The sequence below is a fragment of the Bos grunniens genome, chromosome 24, assembly GCF_055505025.1.
Source record: "Bos grunniens cultivar Pamir isolate PY7600 chromosome 24, Bosgru_T2T1.0, whole genome shotgun sequence".
NCBI classification, from domain to species: domain Eukaryota; kingdom Metazoa; phylum Chordata; class Mammalia; order Artiodactyla; family Bovidae; genus Bos; species Bos grunniens.
Window position 1 is genome coordinate 54569072 of NC_141188.1, and position 18675 is coordinate 54587746.

Consider the following 18675-nt stretch of genomic DNA (forward strand, 5'->3'; position numbering starts at 1 on the left):
TCAGAAGTGGTGGCGTGCGGGCTTAGTTGCGTTGTAGCATGTGGGATCATCCCAGACTAGGGATCTAGCCCGTGCCTCCTGCATTGGCAGTCGGGTTTTTTACCACTGAACCACCAGGAAAGCCCTCGAACAGTAAAATTTAATATGTAGTGGGTCCCAGTAGATGCTCCTGAAAAAGTGAACTGCTCGAACCATGATGAGGATGTTTGCAAAGTTCATTAGTGATGATTACCAATAAGCACTTAACTATCACTTTACTGCCTCATTTAATCTTGACAAAAACCAGAGAGTGAAGTATTATTTCTCCTAATTTATTCATGACAAATTTGGGGCTCAGAAAGGATAAAATAATTCATTCAATATCACATTGTATTTAAATGGCAGGACAAGAATTTGAACCTAGGACTTTCTGAAACCAAAGCCTACTTTTCTGAACAACTGTATTATGATTCATATACATAAAGGGTCAATGATTATGTGAATAGTAGTATCACAAATAAACATTCAACCTTCATACATGTACAGTTACTTTTCCAGAAGTTTCCTAGTGTTTTTCTCTGATCTTTATACCCATGATACGATAACGCATACTTTCACGGAGAAAAAGAAAAAATAGACTTTGTTCATTTCCAGGTTCTCTATATAACATTTACATTTCTGTTGAGTTTTATTTTGTCACATTTTCAGTTTCCTTTCCAAAGAGGTATCGGTTACATTTCTTTCATACTTGAATTATCCCAACACATCCAACTGGAAAAAGTTTTATTTTTCACTGGAAGACTAAAATAAATACCTATATAGTTGTCAGAAACCCAAGATAATATGGGCTTATTTCTAAGCCCAGTACAAGATATCCTATAACCTATTTTTTAGAAGTAGGTTCTAATCATTTTATAGACATGAAATATTCAGAAACCATGCTGCAGAATATGCTGAATATGGAAGAATTTATGAAACACTGCATAGAAACATATTTTGTCATAAATAATTCCCCACATATGGGCTTGAAGAGAACTTATTTTTGGCCCAGCATGACAAGGATTAGTCAGAAATTTTTCATTGACATTTAGTTCCACTGCAAATAAAGAATATAATCTCAATTAACTAGTATCTTGGGGAATGGACTGTTCTCAGGAAATTGCATTTCTGGATAGCTCAGGGTAAAATAGAAATCATTTTATAACATATAAATGTTTATCAGTTGCCATTTCTATATTAGCTCTAAACTTATGGCTGAAGAGAATGCCATTTTGCACGTGCTTTGTCCTTAAATCCCATACCATCTTTCTAAAGTAGACCATGTCAATTTATATAGGATGAACCCAGAGTACAGAATAATTGAATAACATCTCCAAGGTCACAGTTAATAAAGGGCAAGGATAGGATATAAGTCGGTTTCTGCGTGACTGTAATACTTATTCTCTTTCACCAATTGCAAAAGTATAGCAGAAGAAAGACAAGAGTAAGTAAAGGCCCAGAGAAAGAAAAGTACAAGACATTTTCAGAGTCTGCAGGTCAAGCATTCTTGCTGCAGAAGATGATTCGTAGTGCAGTTATGAGATAATAAGCTGGAAAAGGGCAGGGTATTGTGATTGAAAATAGAGCAGAGCTTTGGGGAGGATCAAAGGATAAACTGAGACAGAGACAGAAAGCAAGTGAGGGAGATTGACAGCCGTGAGAATGGATGGAAGAGACAGTTGCAAGAGTGATCTTCCCAAAGAAGAGACAGGTGACTGAGTGAATAACTGGATGTGGAGGAGGAGGCAGAAGGTGAGGTCCAAAGGACTCTCGTTGTAATCCTTTGTCTTTGGGAACATGGTGAGAAACAGGGAAGTGAACTGAGAGATTCCTCCTTGAGAGTAGTAGCGGGGGAGTAGGAAAGAGTGAAGTCGGTTCAGTTTGAGGTTAGCAGGTACAAACTATTACATATAAGATAGATAAACAAGTCCTACTGTATAGCACTGGGAACTGTATTCAAAACCCCATGATAAGCCATAATGGAAAAGAATATAAAAATGTATTGTTGTATAACTGAATCACTTTGTTGTACAGCAGAAACTAACACAGCATTGTAAATCAACTATACCTTGATTTAAAAAGAAAAAAAAAGTGAAGTATGTTGAGCATAAAGAGGCAGTGGGACATCCAAGTGGAAATACGTAGTGTATGGATATGGCAGAGTGCTTACAATTCAAGAGGGAAGTCATACGGAAGAACAGGCTGGGGAATCATTCTCTGAGAGGTAAGAGTTTCAGCATATAGTAGACAGAATTAGATAACTACTCCCTGGGAAAGAATTTGAAAGGAAAAAAAAAAAAACTGTGAAAGTTGTACCATGAGGTAAATCTACATTTTATGAAGGAATAAAGAAGAGGTCCCAGAAGTATTTTTCAGAAGCCAGGAAGGGAGTGTATTTCAAGGAAAATATAGTTTTAAGTACAATAGTTCTTTGATTCAAAGTTACCATAGAATTATTTTTCCTCTAAATGCTTTTGTTTGCTTTTTTAAGCTAATTTTTATTGAAGAATAGTTGCTTGATAATGTTTTGTTAGTTTCTACTGTACAGCAAAATGAATCACCGTGCATCTTTTGGACTTTCTTCCCATTCAGGTCAGGGCAGTGCATTAAGTGGAGTTCCTGTGCCATCCAGTGTTCTCAGGAGTCATCTATTTTATACATAGTATCAATAATGTATATGTGTCAATTCCAATCTCCCAATTCTTCCTACCGCCACCATTTCCCCTTTGGTATCCATATATCTGTTCTCTCCATCTGTGTCTCTATTTCTGCTTTGCACATAAGATCATCTATATATTTTCCTAGATTCCACATGTTATGTGTTAATACGATATTTGTTTTGTTATAAAAATATCAATGCCCAGGAAAGCTATGAACTCCCATCTACCCACCACCAAGATTCTACAGTTAACTTTTTGCTTATTTTCTTTGCCACATATTTATTTCTCTAGCCATCCACGTTACTTTTTTTTTTTTTTGCATTTCAAAAGAAATCGTAGACATTAGTTCACTATAACCCACAACACTTCAGCACATATTTAAGATAGCGTTGCCTAGGGAGTGCGCCACTGATTTAGTTGTATACTTTTAGAGGGGAAAATAAAAACTATAATAATTGTACAAAATCACTTGGAAGAAACATTCTGATTTCAGGGAAATTGCTGTGAGCCTTAGAACTGAGGAAATGTAATACTAACAAATCCCATGGAAACGTTTAGAGGGCACATACTCATTAGACTGAAACATTATGAGGGTGTTTATGACCTTGATAGCTGACATTTCTATAAATTAGTGAGGGCAAAAGCCAGGTGACCAGAGAGCCATGGGGAGTAGGTAAATAGATGATGTTCAAGGGTAGACAAGCCCTGGAAGTATGATCGCAAGCGCGGGAAAGCAGTCAGTCAGCGGGGAAAATGGCAGTGTTCACGTAAGGTGCTGTCAGAGCAGACGTGGTCTCTGGGGCGGACGCGGTGATGTGAGCTAACTCTTAAGACACTTGAGAAGGTTTTTAAAATGTGTGGCCATGCTCCACTGACTAATTTTCTTTAAGCCTTCTTTTTGTTGTTGTTTTTTTTTAAATATTCTGTTTGAGTATAGTTGCTTTACAATATGTTAGTTTCTGCTGTACAGAAAGTGAATCAGCTATACACGTACATATATGTGTGTGCTCAGTCATGACCAACTCTGTGTGACCCCATGGACTGTAGCCCGCCAGGTTCCCACATCCATGGAATTCTCCAGGCAAGAATACTGGAGTGGGTTGCCATTTCCTTCTCCAAAGGGATTTTCCTAACCCAGGGATTGAACCCAAGTCTCCTGCATTGCAGGGATTCTTTACCCTCTGAGCCACCAGGGAAGCCCGGATTCTCATTAATTAGCTATTTTATACAAGAAGTACAAAACAAATATATCAATACCAAGGGGAAGGGGAGTGGGCAGAAGTGGGAGACTGAGATGGACATATAGACATTATTGATTCTATGTATAAAATAGACCTAGTGAGAATCTTCTATATTTTACACGTTAGTTTACTCATTAGTTATCTATTTTATACATAGAATCAATAATGTCTATATGTCCATCTCAATCTCCCACTTCCACCCACTCCCCTCCCCCTTGGTATCCATATGTTCATTCTCTATGTCTGTGCCTCTATTTCTGCTTTGTTAATAAGATTGTCTATGGTAATTTTTTCAGATTCCAAATATATGCATTAATATATGATATTTGTGTTTCCCTTTCTGACTTAATTTACTCTGTATGACAGTCTCTAGGTCCATCCATGTCTCTACCCAGTTTTATTGACTCAATTTGATTCCTTTTTATGACTGAGTAATATTCCATTGTGTATGTGTGCCACATCCTCTTTATCCATTCCCCTGTTGATGGACGTTTAGGTTGCTTCCATGTCTTAGCTATTGTAAATAGTGCTGCACTGAATATCGGGGTGCATGTGTCTTTTTCAATTATAGTTTTCTCTGGTATATGCCCAGAGATGGGATTGCTGGGTCAAGTGACAGTTTTATTTTTAGATTTTTAAGGCGCCTCCATACTGTCCTCCATAGCGGCTGTGTCAATTTACATTCCCACCAGTAGTGCAAGCGGGTCCCCTTTTCTCCACACCCTCTCCAGAATGTATTGCTTGTAAACTTTTTGATGGTCATTCTGACCAGTGTGAGGTGGTATCTAATTGTTTTGATTTGCCTTTCTCTACTAATCAATGATGTTGAGCATCTTTTCATATATGTTTGTTGGCCATCTATATGTCTTCTTTGGAGAAATGTCTGTTTAGGTCTTCCACTCATTTTTAATTGGGCTTTTTTTATATTGAGTTCTTGCAGCTTTTATAATATTCTTGTGCCTTGAAAATACTAATCATGCTGTGTTCTGGTCAGTCTGAGAGACATACATGTAGTAGTTGGAAAATATTGGGTTACGATAGTTATGTACTAAGTCTCGAATATAATCTGAAAGTTATATTTATGGCCATAATGATGATATCCATATGGATGTGTGTATATTTCAGTATGTGTGTGCATGCATATAATTTGATGACTTCTATTAAAGATGAAGTCAGACTAAAAAATCAATTATTTCAGGATATTACTATATCTATTTTAGAGTAATAAGATTTTACTATAAAAACAGAATCCTCTGTGGCAATCAAATCGTTTTCACAAAGAGAAATATTTTCAATATTTACAAAGTAAACTGACTTTTGAAAAGTGAAAATTATTACACTTACACATCATATGAAATATTTACCAGGATTGTAATTGCTGCATAGTAATGTGGATGAATTTGGACTGTGATGACATTCTACACAAAGTACATAATTACAAATGTTGTACAAGACTGATGTTGGATTTCTGTAGCATTTCTCCTTTTTTCTGATGTTTTCATGAAAGATGAAAACAGTATGCAGTGTCGTTTGTTTCCTTATGAATTGAGAGTTTTTTCTCTGAAGTTTGATCACTAGGATATCATCAAAAATGAGATAATAAAGGAGGGGTTTTTAAATCTATTTTTCATGAAAAACAGAATTGACAGTTTTCTTCCTTGGAGTACAAAACAGCTGAATTGCAGTAACTATAAATAAACAGCTCAAACTTGTTGCTTCTTGAGGCAATCTGGGTAAGAAAATTTAGAAAATTAAATTATAGATTTGGACAGAGGATACAAAGTTCCAGACTATTTAGAAATGATCTGGAATAGCCATGAAATTAACTGAGAAGCCTCTTGACTTTGACATTGTGCAAAAGGACACAGGAAACCAAAGTAGGCCTTTTAAAGTGAGTAATGGAAGCAATATTGAATCAGCATTTTCACCTTCAATTGTGGGATCCTGCAAGTAAGTAACACAGAGGTTTAAAGTTTGTCATTTTCAGTTTATTTTGGTATTTTATTAATTTATGGTCTAGGAACCTCAGAGAAGGATCAGGAGAAGAGAGGAGAGGTAGAACTGTTCTGGTAAATTCATTTCTCATGATCATTGATGACTTTCCTAGAACCTATTTCATAGAGTTTCTAAACCAAGAGGCAAGGAACAAGTAGAATCATAAGTTCAGTGTCTTTGCTTCCTCATGTGCCTGTTGTTGCTTTGGTATGCCTAAGTCTTGTTTCCAGGAATGAATTCCACAAAGTATGATGTCAGCTCTGTTCTGCATTAATCAGGCACTGATGTTAAGTCCTAAGACAAAAGGACATATTAGACTGTGGTTTTGTCCCTCAGGGCTTCTTGGCCATCCTACGCTTAGTCATTACTTCCCAACATAGACTTTATAGAATGACTCATTCTCAGTTCCAGCTCCTTTAAATCCTCTGTAAGGCTCTCCCTTATCCGTTATAAAATGCAAAATAAACACCTCTCTTGTATAAAGGATTTTTATGGATTCTAAGCTATCTGGGACAATATTTAATTCATCTTTCCAAGACAGGTTTTCACTTTCTCCCCTCCAGGATTTTGGAAACTTGACTGTTTTCTTCAATTATTGCTGGGTAGGTTCTGATGTGCCCAAGATTCCAGCTTGCAAAGGTATGAAGGTACAATAGACCACAAATATGTAGAACTAGGAAAGGGTATATCTTTATAATTGAAGCAACTAGAACTTGGTATTTCCTCAAGGGAAGAATTGAACTACTTTTGGATTATTATGTAGTTGTTCAAAGGGACCCCAGCCTCTGGAATCTAATGCCTAATGATCTGAAGCAGAGCTGCTATAATAATAATAGAAAGAAAGTTCACAATAAATGTAATGCTCTCGAATCATCCCCAAACCATCCCCCCAACCCCGGTCCGTGGAAAAATTGTCTTCCATGAAGCTGGTCCCTGGTGCCAAAAATGTTGGTCTAGAGGAAAAAGGGAGATGGAAAAAATATCAATATCAGATTTGAGAGGTATCTCAGAAACCACAAACATCTCCCCTGCTGCTGCTGCCAAGTCGCTGCAGTAGTGTCCGACTCTGTGCAACCCCATAGACGGCAGCCCACCAGGCTCCTCCATCCCTGGGATTCTCCAGGCAACAATACTAGAGTGGGTTGCCATTTCCTTCTCCAATGCATGCATGCATGCTAAGTCACTGCAGTCATGTCCGACTCTGTGCGACCCCATGGACAGCAGCGCACCAGGCTCCTCTGTCCATAGGCTTCTCCAGGCAAGAGTAGTGGAGTGGGTTGCCATGTCCTTCTCCAACATCTCCCCTGCTCAGTTGCAATGATGACTGAAAACTTATTAGTAGAAAAGAATCTCTTATATGGTTCTTTTTGTGATTTACCTTTAAAATGTAATCAAGCCCAAGAGAAAGACAATAATGTTAATAGTTTGTCACTGGTTGAATTATTGGGTCATTTTCTATCATGTGTCAGGATGCAGGGCTGTATGATGGCTCTTGGTATCTCACATTGGATGTGCACAGAAAGAAGAGTAAGGGGGCCATGTGTGGGGAGAACTATCCGGAAAGAAAGGAGTACAAAAGAGAAAAGAAATTTGAAGACACTCTTTACCCTCAGCATTACTCAAACAAAGACAAACCATACCAACCATGTACTATATTTTTCCTTTAATTTTATTGTATTAAATAGTTATTTAAAATCTTGTTTCCAGTGCATAGCCAAGTAATTCAGATTATATAATTATATGTATATATAATTATATATATATAAAATATACACATACATATATAATACTTCAGATTCTTAACCTTACACATTGCAAAATATTGAGTATTCTCGTTGCATTGTCATAGGTCCTGTTGCTTCTCTCTTTTACGTGTATAGAACCGTGTATTTGTTAATCCCATATGCCTACTTTGTCCCTCCAGCCATCTTTCCCCTTTGGTAAATTTGTTTTCTATGTCTGTGGGTATATTTCTGTTTTGTCTATAAGTTCATTTGTATTTGTTTTTACTTTACACATATAAATGATATCATATGATATCTTTCTCTGCAGGCTTACTTCGCTTAATATGAGAATCTCTAGGTCTGTGTTGCTGCAAATGGCATTAATCCATTCTTTTGGGGGCTGAGTAATACTCCATTGTGTGTGTACCACAGCTTTAACCACTCTTCTGTCAATGGATGTGTAGGTTGTGTGCATGACTTGGCTGTTGTAAATAGTGCTATGAATATTGGGGTACATGTATCTTTTTGAATCGTGGTTTTCTCCATATACCGAGGAGTGGGATTGCTGGATAATATGGTAGCTCTATTTTTAACTTTTTAAGCAAACTCCATACTGTTCTCCATACTGACTGTTTCACTTTACATTCCTGTCAACAATGTTGAAGAATTCCTTTTTCGTCACACCCTTTCCAGCATTTATTATTTGTAGACTTTTTGATGATGGCCATTCTGAGGTAAGATGGCCATTCTATCTAAGATTAAATGATACCTCATTGTAGTTTTGATATGAATTTCTCTAATAATTAACAATATGGAGCTTCTTTTCATGTTCCTTTGGCCATCTATATATCTTCTGTGGAGAAATGTCTATTTAAACCTTCTGCTCATTTTTTTGACTGGATTGTTTTTTTATATTGAGTTGTTTATATATTTTGGAGTTTAATTATTTGACAGTCACATTGTTTGCAAAGATTTTCTCCAATTCTGGTTGTTGTTTTGTTTTGTGTGCGGTTTTCTTTGCTATGCATACGTTTTAAAGGTTACTTGGGTGCCATTTGTTTATTTTTGCTTTTGTTTTCATTACTCTAGAATACAGATCCAAAATGATATTGCTGCAATTTATGTCTAAGAATATTCTGCCTATGTTTTCCTCTAGGAGTTTTATGGTATATGATCTTACATTTACATATTTGATCCATTTTGAGTTTCTTTTCGGACGTGGTGTTGGAGACTGTTCTCATTTCATTCTTTTACATGTAGCTGTCCTGTTTTCTCAGCACCGCTTATTGAAGAGACTTTTTTTCTCCATTGTATATTTTTGCCTCCTTTGAGTAGACAAATTGACCACAAGTATGTGAATTTATTTCTGGGCTTTCTAAACTCTTCCATTTACCTCTGTGTCTGTTTTTGTGCCAGCATCATACTGTTTTGATGACTAGCTTTCTAATATAGTCTGAAATTTGGGGAAAAAAGTCCTCCAGTACTATTAATCTTTAGCGAGGTTGTTTTGGCTATTTAGAGTCTATCGAATTTTCATACAAATTTTAAAATAATTTGTTCTAGATCTCTGAAAAATTCCACTGATAATTTGCTAAGGATTGCATTGACTCTGTAGATGGCCTTGGGTTTTGTGGTCCTTTTAACAAAATTGATTCCTCTACTCCAGAAAGATGGTATATCTTAACATCTGATTTTGCCATCTTTAATTTCCTTCATTAATGTCTCATAGTTTTCTAAGTATAGCTTTTTGCCTCCTCAGGCAGGACAGCTAGTTATTGTAGTCTTTTTGATGCAATGGTAAATGGGATTGTTTCCTTACTTTCTCTTTCTGATCTTTTGTTCGTAGTGTTTAGAAATGCACCAGATTTGTATGCATTAATTTTGTATCCTGCAAGTTCACCAAATTCATTGATGAGCTCTGGTAGTTTTCTAGTGGCATCTTTAGGATTTTTTATATGTAGTATCATGTCATCTGCAAACAATGACTATTCTCTTTACTTTTCCTATTTGGATTCCTTTTTTTCCCATTTTCTCTAGGACTTCCAAAACGATGTTAATAAAGGTGGCGAAATGCACATCCTCATGTTGTTTCTGATCTTAGAGAAAATGCTTTCAAGCCTTTCACTGCTGACTATGATCTTAGCTGTAGTTTTGTAATCTATGGCCTTTATTATGTTGAGTCCGGTTCCCTCTATGCCCAATTTCTGGTGAGTCTTTATCGTAGATATTAAATTTTATCAAAAGCTTTTTCTGCATCTATTGATATGGTCATATGGTTTTTATTCCTCAGTTTGTTAATGCGGTATATCACACAGATTAATTTGCAGATTCATTTGCAGATCCCTTCTTGGGTGAATCCTAGATGGGACTCTGTACTTCCTGGACTTGGGTGATTGTTTTTCTTTCCCATGTTAACTTTCAGCTATTATTTGTTCAAATATTTTCTCCGGCCTTTTCCTCTCTCTCCTTCTGGGACTCCTAAATGCGAGTGTTGGTGTCTTTGATGTGGCCCCAGACATTTCTTAAACTGTCCTCTATTTTTGGATTCTTTTTTTTATTTCTGTTCCATAGCAGTGATTTCCACCACTCTGTCCTCCAGCTCACTGATCCATTTTTATGCATCCTTTACAATTGATTCTTTCCAGTGTATTTTTCATTTCAGTTATTGTATTCTTTAACTGCATTAGGCTGCCTTTTATATTTTCTAACTCTTTATTAAAAATTTTTTGTAACTTCCCACTCTGTGCACCCATACTTTCCCCAAGACTTTGGATCATGTTTACAATCATTACTCTGAATTATTTCTCAAGTAGATTGCCTGTCTCCATGTCACTCAGTTTTGCTTCTGGAGTTTTATCTTGTTCCTTCATCTAGAGTATATTTCTCTACCATCTCATTTTATCTAAATTTCTATTTGTATGTATATGTATGTCAAGGTAAGTTATGTTTCTCAACCTTGGAGAAGTGCCCTCTGCAGCAGATGTCCTGTATGCCCCAGCAGTACACTCACCTCTCATCACCCAAGGGCCAGAGACCAGCTGGTTCCAGGGTAGGTTCTGACCTGCGAGCTTGTGCAGGGTTCCTGGCAGGAAGGACTGTGCCTGCCCACTGGTGGGAGGAGCCAGTTCTTATCCCTCTGGTAGGCAGCCATGTCAAAGGGCGTGCCTAGAGGTGGGTGTGGGCTTAGTAAATCTTTAGGTAGCCTGATGCACAGGGATATGTTTCTACCCTGATGCTTGTTTGGATTGTGGTATCCCAGTGCTAGAGCCTGCAGCCTTTTGGGTGGGGCCAGGTCCTGGCACTTCTTACTCAAGCAAGACGTCTGCTACCAGCAGGAGTTCAGGTAGATGAACACTCCCTGGTATTTCCATCACTAGCTTTTATGACCTCAGAGAGAGCCACAGCCACCCCCTGCCTCCCCAGGAGATCCCCCAAAGGGCAGCAGGTAGGTCTTGCCCCGGCTCCTACGAAGTCACTGCTTTTGCCTTGGGTCCTGGTGAACATGAGACCTTGTGTGTGCCCTCCACAAACGGAGTTTCTCTTTCCCAAAGTCTGGTAGAGCGGCTGCAATCAAGCCCTGCTGCCCTTCAAAGCCAGATGCTCTGGGGCTCCTCCTCCCATTACCAGAACCTCCGCCTGGGGCGGGAGGTTGGGGGGTGGTCTGTGCTGAGGCTGAGAACTCTCACTATTGTGAGAGAATTTCTGTTAATTATTCTCTGGTTTGTGGCTCACCCACCCAGGTAGGATTTGATGATATTGCTAGTGTGCCTCTCTTACTGTCTTGTTGGGTTTCCTCGTTATGTCTTTGGATGTAGAATATCTTCTTTGTTGAAGTGAAGTGTTAGGTGCTCAGTCGTGTCTGACTCTTTGCAACCCCATGGACTGTAGCTCTCCAGGCTCCTCTGTCCATGGGATTCTCCAGGCAAGAATACTGGAGTGGGTTGCCATTCCCTTCTCCAGGGGGATCTTCCCTGGGGTGAAGGCAAAAAGAGCAAGAGCTTGTTAATGTATTCTCTCTTCTGTCACCCACTACCACCATCCCACACAGTCACTGCTGTTTTCTCTCATTTTCTTCCATTCTCACTCTCTCCTTTCCAAAGCGAACAATGTCTTGCTCTCCGTCAAAGCCTACTTGGTAGAATTATATTTGTATTTTTTTTTTTGTCTAAGAAAGAACACATACTTTAAAAAATAGTAGTCAACCCCCATTTACCAGCTGAATAGCTTTGAGCAAATTCCTTATCTTCTTTGAACTTTGACTTTTCTATCTTCATGACGTGAGCAGTAAGATGTTTTGAAGGGTTTATTTTAAAGAGCGTATTAGACAATTTAGGCAAAAAAAAGTTTTCTTGCAAGTTATGTGCCTTTGGGAGAGAAGATACCTAGGTTTTGCTCTTTTCCTCTTTGGGTTCCAGTTCATGGAAATAAAAAAGGAAAAAATGCTGATAACCAAATGAGAATCAAGTATCCCAAAGAATCATGACCCTCTGGAATATGTGGGTGGAAGTAGCTGGGAGGCTTATTCTTCCTTGACTGCAGGACTGTTGGGATCACCAGCAGTGAACTAGAACAGAGAGACGGCTGTCTACCCTGCTAGAGGCTGACTGTGTCTTGTTTGCTTAACAAATGCAGCCTTTGGAAATTTTAGGGAGAGAAAGTTTGGGGTCCTCTATGCCAGGGGTCCCCAACCTCCAGGATCTAAAGTCTGATGATCTGAGGTGGAGCTGATGTAATAATAATATTAATAGAAATAAAGTGCATGATAAATGTACATGAAGAAAATAAAGAAAATCGCTCTGTCGTGTCCAACTCTTTGCGATCCCATGGACTGTAGCTTATCAGGCTCCTCTGTCCATGGGATTCCCCAGGCAAGAGTACTGGAGTGAGTTGCCATTGCCTTCTCCAGAGGATCTTCCCGACACAGGGATCAAACCCAGGTCTCCTGCATTGTAGGCAAATGCTTTGCTGTCTGAGCCACCAGGGAAGTCCTAATGTCCATGAGTCATCCCAAACCATCCCCTCCCCACCCCAGACTGTGGAAAAATTGTTTTCCATGAAACCAGTCCCTGGTGCCAGAAAGGGTGGGGACTGCCTGTGTCCCAGCATACACAAGGTCTAAAAACTTGAATAGTGACCATTAGTTCATTAATTGTACCTTCCCACATTCCACAGAGTGGCGGCCCAATGAAAGTCAGCTTACTTGTTCCTAGAGTAGTTCCCCTTACTTCTTAATGGGGAGGAGTAAAGAACGGTAGTCAGGTTGGTAGAAGCCCCTCCTTAACACAGCCTCAATGTTTTATTTATCTTAGAGGAGGAACAGGCAGGTTGGAATAACACAAAGCTTCTATTCCCAGAAGTGGTACTTAAATGTTTATCCCCCTTTAAATGTAATACACATAGTAAACCAAATGTTTAAGATCGATGCCAAAATTTCACGTTTGAAATTTTATCCCTTCTGAAGAATGCCTGAAGCTATTGCATCTAGGTAAATACAGTTACTCTCTTTTCAGTATTTTGTGAACATGAAAAGGTAGGGAGTATTACACAAAGTTTTCGATTTACATATGTCGTATTTCTTCTATAACCTCAAAAACTCCTTGCATGTGAGAAGTGTGTACATCTGTATGACACTTTTATATTCCCCCAAACAACCTGTGCACGGGGCAGTTACATTTTAATGAGCACATGTTAGAATAACATTATGGTTCATGTGGAAACTAGACCAAGAGAAGCTCCTTTGTGTGTCTCGTATCACAGAAGAGGTGAGACAAAGTGGAGATAAGAACTCAGGCCTCTGCAAAGCTACCCATTTTAACCTTACTCGTAAGGGTGAAGGAGTGGAAAATGAGATAGGAAATAGGAGAATGTAAATAAGGATGTAAAAATTAATATTGAAATCAGAATCATGCTGCGCATCAGCCTCTGATTTGACCCAGCTGAGTCTGTACAGTTCACTCCTGCTGCAGCTTAGTCTAATGTTTCTCACCAAGAACTGTTTTACCCAGGAGAGCCCTCTGCAGGGAGGTGCTAACAGGAGTCTGCACCTGGCAGTCATACATTATGTACCTTATGAGCAAATGAAATGTTTAATAACTGCACTGTGAAAATAAAACTTAAAACAGTAAATTCCTGCTGAGGCGGCTCATCTCCACCTGATGTGCAGGCCCATCTCAAAACACCAGCATCCTTCACATTTCCCCCGACTCACTGGGTCGCTCTGGGGAGACCAGTATTAAAACCAAAGCTGTGCTCACTTAATTAGCTGTGTATCAGTGTAAATTCATTTATTTATCATATCAGCATCATGTGTTTCACCTAAGGGTCGCCTGAAACACTTCTCCAACAGGCACCCTGGGGAGGAGGGAAAACTACAGCTATTGCAGACTAAGCATCTGTAAATTTTAATTTTTCAATTAATCATGGATCATTTAAACACATAGTAATTTGATATTGCTTATTTTAGGTTGAACTGTCTGATGTTAGTCTGAAATAAAAAAGCAAAACAACCATAATTATTGTTACGGTTTTTCATTAATAACTTTAAGAGAAAATGATAGAACATTTTTCTATAGAGAGAACCAATTTAAAATCCAATTATCATAACTCATGAGTTAATGATTCACTTGCTAGATATTTCTTTAGATTCATTTTTACCAGAGAATTAGCTACACTTCCTAAATCTTAATAGCCAAAACATCCCAAAAAATGAAATATATAGGTAGAATACTTATAATACTTAGTAAAGTTAAGTAATAGGTAGAATAGCTTCCCTGGTGGTTCAGACAGTAAAGAATCTGCCTGCAACACAGGAGACCTGGATTCGATCCCTGGGTGGGGAAGATGCCCTGGAGAGGGAATAGCTACCCACTCCTATATTCCTGCCTGGAGAATTCCATGAACAGAGAAGCCTGGTGGGCTAAGCCCATGGGGTTGCAGAGAGTCAGACATGACTGAGTGACTAACACTTTCACTTCACAGAATACTTTCTCATATAATTTTTACAGCTAATAGCTAAAAGATAAAATTGTTTAACCTTTATATAAATTAAAATGACCAAGACCAAAGAAATTAGGCTATGGGGTAAAAGTCACAAAACTACAAAGAATGGCTCTCCTAAGCCCCAGGCTGGGATTCTCCCTCGGTATTTGGGTATGTACTTGAGCACTCATTCTGTGCTTGGAATTCCTTGTGTAGTTAACACACATTTTACTATCACAGGGGAAAAATAATACAGGAAATCAGAAACCTTTTGTCCTGTTCTCCCTCCTCAGTTTTGCTCACCTTCAGCTCCGAAATGAACATGGGTTTTCTTTATCACATTCTCAAAAGCATTCTTCATTTTGGGGAGTGATCACAGAGCATCTTGACTGCCAGGCTAAAATTATATGAAATTAGCATCTGGGAGCCATGAAGAGAGTTCTTTGATTTTTCTTTATTATTATTTTTCAAAAAATTTATAAAATTTTTATACAATATTTAAAGGTTACTTTCCATTTACAGTTATTAGAGAATATTGGCAATATTCCGCATATTGTAAAATACATCCTTGAGCCTGTCTTATGCCCAGTGGATTGTAGCTCCCATACCTCCACCCTATACTGCCCCTCCCCACCTCTCCCCTCTGGTAAAACATTGTGTCTCTGAGTCTGCTTCTTTTCTGTTGTACTCACTAGTGTGGTGACATTTTTATATTCCATATATAAGTGATGTCAAACAGTATTTGTCTACAATTTATTTCACTTAGCATATTGCCCTCCAAGTTTATCCGTGTGGCTGCAAATTTTATTCTTGTTTATGGCTGAGTAGTAATGTGTGTGTGTGTGTGTGTGTGTATCTTCATCCATTCATCTGTGGATGACTTCCTTGGCAATTGTAAATAATGCCCCTATGAACACTGGGGTGTACACTTCTTTTTGAATTAGTTTTTTTTTCTGATATATATACCCAGAAATGTAATGGAATTCCTGGGTTATACAGTGGTTCAATTTTTAGTTTTTTGAGGAACCTCTCATACTGTTTTCCACAGTGGCTGCACCACCTTACATACCCACCCCAGAGTACAAGAGTTCCCTTTCCTCCATGTCCTCACCAACATTTGTTATTTGTATTATTTTTGATGATAGCCATTCCGACAAGTTTGAGATGTCATTTTATTGTGGTTTTGACTGCATTTCACTGATTATTAGCAATGTCAAGCGACTTTTCACATGGTTGTAGCCATCTGCATATCCTTTTTGGAAAAAATGTCTATTTTGTTTTATTGACCATTTTTTAATCAAGTTGCTTTTGTGATGTTGAGTTTTAAAAACTGTTTGTATATGTTGGATATTGATCTATTATTGGTCATATCACTTACAAATATTTTCTGCCATTCGGTACCTTGCCTTTTCATTTTGTGGATGGTTTCCTTTGCTGGGCAAAAGCTTGTAAGTTTGATTAGGTCCCATTTGTTTATTTTTGCTTTTATATCATTTGATTTAGGAGATATAAAATATGGATTTAGGTCAAAGAGTGTTCTGCTTATGTTTTCCTCTAGGAGCTCTATGGTATATAGTTGTACATTTAGGTATTTAATCCAGTCTGAGTTTACTTTTGTATGTGGTGTTAGAGAATGTCTAATTTCATTCTTTTACATGTAGCTGTCCTGTTCTCCTAAAACCACTTATTGAAGAGACTGTATTTTCTCCATTGTATATTCTTGCCTATTTTGTTGTAGATTAATTGACCATAAGTGAGTGGCTTTGTTTCCAGGCTGTCTGTCCTGTCCCATTGATCTGTGTCTCTGTGTCTGTTTTGAGTGTGTGTGTGTGTGTGTGTGTGTGTGTGTGTGTGTGTGTCTGCGCGCACACACGCTCATGCCAGTACCATACTGTTTTGATGACTGTGGCTTTTTAATATAGTCTGAAGTCAGAAATATAATTCCTCCAGCACTATTCTTCTTTCTCAAAATTGTTCTGGCAATTCAGAGTCTTTTGTGTTTCCATACAAATTTCAAAATTATTTGTTCCATTTTTGTGAAAAATACTTTTGGTAATTTGATAGGGATTGTATTGACTCTGCAGACTGCTGTAGGTAAAATGGTCATTTAATAGTTTTGATTCTTCTAATCCAAGAAAACAATATATCTTTTCACCTGATTGTGTTGTCTTCAATTTCTTTCTCATCAAAGTCTTACAGTTTTCAGAGCACAGGTTTTGAGCATTCTCAGGTAGGTTTACTCCTCGGTATTTTACTCTTTTAAATGCAATATTAAGTGTCACTATTTCTTTTATTTCTATTTCTGGTACTTCATTGTTAGTGTATAGAAATGCAACAGATGTTTGCACACTAATTTTGTATCCTGCAAGTTTACTGAATTCATGGATGAGCTCTAGTAGTTTTTTGGTGATATCTTTAGGATTGTCTATGTACAGTACCATGTCATCTCCAAACAGTGATGGTTTTACATCTTGGTTTGCAACTTGGGTTCCTTTTATTTCTTTGTACTCTCTGATTGCTGTGCTTGGACCTCCAAAACTACATTGAATACAAATGGCAAAAATGGGCATCCTTGTTGTCCTTGATCACAGAGGAAATACTTTCAGTGTTTCAATATTGAGTATGATTTTAGCTATGTGTTTGCCATGTATGATCTTTATTATGGACATTCTGCTCCCTCTGTGCTCTTTTTTCTGGAGAGTTTATTATAAAGGGATGTTGAACTTTTTGCAAAAGCTTTTTCTACATCTGCTGAGATGATCACATGATTTTTATTCTTCAATTTGTTAATGCAGTGTATCACACTGATTTACAGGTATTGGAAGATCATTGCATTCCTGAGATAAATCCCACTTTGATCACGGTGTATGAGTCTTTTGGTAGAAGAGGAAGGGCCCAAATGAACTTTTTGGCCGGCACAATATATTGTTCAATTCTAATATTTTATTGAGGGTTTTTGCATCTGTGTTCATCAGTGATACTGGTCTATAACTTTCTTTTTTGTGATATATTTCCTGGTTTTGGTATCATAGTGATGCTGCTCCTAAGTCGCTTCACTTGTGTCCGACTCTGTGCGACCCCATAGACGGCAGCCCACCAGGCTCCCCTGTCCCTGGGATTCTCCAGGTAAGAACACTGGAGTGGGTTGCCATTTCCTTCTCCAATGCATGAAAGTGAAAGTGAAGCCACTCAGTCGTGTCTGACTCTTTGCGACCCCATGGACTGCAGCCCACCAGGCTCCTCCATCCATGGGATTTTCCAGGCAAGAGTATTGGGGTGGGGTGCCATCACCTTCTCCCATAGTGATGCTAGTCTTACAGAAAAAGTTCATAAGTATTGCTTCCTCTGTGATTTTTTGAAATAGTTTCAGAAGGATGTGATAACTCTTACCTAAATGTTTGGTAGAGTTCACCTGTGAAGCCATCCGGTCTTGGACTTCAGTTTATCGGGAGTTTTTAATTACTAATAGGATTTTAGTACTTATATTTGCTCTGTTCATATTTTCTATTTCTTCCTCATTCAGTCTTGCAAGATTGTACCTTTATAAGAATTTGTTCATTTTATTGGCATTTAGTTGTTTCTGCGGAGAGGGCAATGGCAGCCCACTCCAGTACTCTTGCCCGGAGAATCCCATGGATGGAGGAGCCTGATAGGCTACAGTCCATGGTGTCACTAAGAGTTGGACACGACTGAGCGACTTCACTTTCACTTTTCACTTTCATGCACTGGAGAAGGAAATGGCAACCCACTCCAGTGTTCTTGCCTGGAGAATCCCAGGGATGGGGGAGCCTGGTGGGCTGCCGTCTGTGGGGTTGCACAGAGTCGGACACGAATGAAGCAACTTAGCAGCAGCAGCAGTTGTTTCTGTTAGTTTCTTAAGATCGTTTGTATTTCTGTGGTGTTAGTTGCAACTTTTTTTCATTTCCAATTTTATTGACTTGGGTTATCTCCCTTTTCTCTTGATATGTCTAATTTATCAAGTTTATTCTTCCAAAGAACCAACTCATTATTTTCATTGATTTTTTGGCCTACTGTGTTTTAAAGCCTATTTCATCTATC

General features: G+C 38.3%; 1 protein-coding gene across 5 annotated transcripts in view; it reads left to right on the forward strand.

The window, feature by feature from the left end:
• Window positions 1-18675, forward strand: part of DCC (DCC netrin 1 receptor) — an 845500-nt gene that overhangs the window by 803534 nt on the left and 23291 nt on the right. The window lies entirely within an intron of this gene.